This window comes from Fukomys damarensis, unplaced genomic scaffold (genome assembly GCF_012274545.1).
Source record: "Fukomys damarensis isolate Sample0158 unplaced genomic scaffold, DMR_v1.0_HiC HiC_scaffold_36, whole genome shotgun sequence".
Taxonomy (NCBI): domain Eukaryota; kingdom Metazoa; phylum Chordata; class Mammalia; order Rodentia; family Bathyergidae; genus Fukomys; species Fukomys damarensis.
Window position 1 is genome coordinate 23,697,380 of NW_022900948.1, and position 1,645 is coordinate 23,699,024.

The window sequence follows — 1,645 nt, forward strand, 5'->3', positions numbered from 1 at the left end:
TCCTGGTTCCCAATTACAACGCTTGAGAATGATTCAGCTGCATAGTCAGCTCTGCTTTCACGCAACAGCCACTCTGAGCAGGAGCAGGGCTGGGAAATCAGACATAAGGAAAACAAAGGAAGCTGTACTGTCCTGCAAGGTGTTCAGAGCCCATTAAAGAAGGAAGAAATGTATGCAGAGGTCTAAGGACCGATATAGTTAGTGTTGGGAAGGTATGTAGTATTTGCAAAACCCATAAAGGAACTAAAAACTGTTTCCTTCCATCCTCACCTTCTGACACTGTTTCTTTTACCTTTACTGTTGCCCAAAATGGGTTTATAGCCATTAGGGTCTTAGAGCCTAGGGGTCCCAGATAGTCCATAGAATTGCAGTTCTGGTTGTGGGCCCAAGTCTCCAAGGTCCCACCTTGGAGGGGTAGAAGAGCACCCAGAGAGACAGATTTCATTTATTTCAGGGGAGCGAAAGGCCAGGATGAGAAATAAATTTCTAGAGTGCTTGAAACATATGATGTGACTCTTGGGAAAGTCACTGTCCCCACACCTGGGTACTAAATGCAGAGGTTCAGAATTGAATGCTGTAACCCAAGCCTGTATGTACATTATCCAAAAAGGTAGATATGAATGAACAGCCACTGCAGAAAAAAGAGCACAGAGGCTTTTTTTCATTGATTCATGCTGCAACCCCCGTGGGCTTCAAGAAGCAAATGTGGCCTGGGGAAGAGATAAAGCCAAAAGCAGGAAGCAGAACAAGCAGAAAAGAAGCCAAATGCTGAGAGAAAAGTGGAGCCAAAGACTTTTGCCAAGAGTTTGGACTGCAGTGTCCAAAGCTCATTTTGATCATCATCAGCTCTGTCAGATCTGAATGGAGCAGTCCAAGCACAGGAGACAGCAGGAGCTTGGATGAGCTCCCTAACAGAGTGGAGGATAGAATGCCAAACTATTTTTGCCATCAGAGGTCCAAGCTTCACCAGTATCACTGCTGTCTCTCTGGGGGTGTAGCTCAGTGTAGAGCATGTGCTTCACATGCATGAGGCCCTGGGTTCAATCCCCAGCACCTCCATGTGTCTTTTTTACCGTTTAAACTCAGTAGGGTCAGCTTCTCTCCACCAGCCTGCTTTAGTACAACAAAGCCAGGATCCAACTTCAGTAAAAGTAATTAAACTGAATGCTAAGTTAGTAATGTTTCATCAACTGTGAATAAGTTGTTCTTTTTGGTTGGTCTGACTAAATATTATGGCTGTATGAAGCCTCTAGAGTGGGAGGAATCAAGGTCCCTGAAATGGAAATAAATTAATTCTAAATATTATGTTATGAAAGGAAAAGAAAATGACCAACAGAAAGGATTACCTCTGTCTAACTTAGAACCTGAAAATGGAAACTGGGTGCATCTGGTGGACCTGACCTGAGCGCAGAGAGAAAGGACCAACTCTTCCTTGCACATTCTAGACGTAGCACTCTTTGCGAGTTACACTGTTTAAATGCATGCACAAGATTAAACTATCTGAAGTCCTAAACTCTAGCTAGTTTTCTTGTATTTTTTGATGATACTAATGTGTTTCTGGGCTCCATCACATGCAACTTCTTTTGGATCTCTACAATGTTCATGTAGGACACATTCGGGTCCCCAGAGAGACTCCAACAGGTCA

The 1,645-nt window shown here is 43.6% G+C and overlaps 1 non-coding gene across 1 annotated transcript; it reads left to right on the forward strand.

The window, feature by feature from the left end:
* The first annotated feature begins 988 nt into the window (after positions 1-988).
* Positions 989-1,059, forward strand: Trnav-cac. Its single transcript has one exon. It is a non-coding gene; the product is annotated as a tRNA-Val (tRNA).
* The last annotated feature ends 586 nt before the right edge of the window (positions 1,060-1,645 follow it).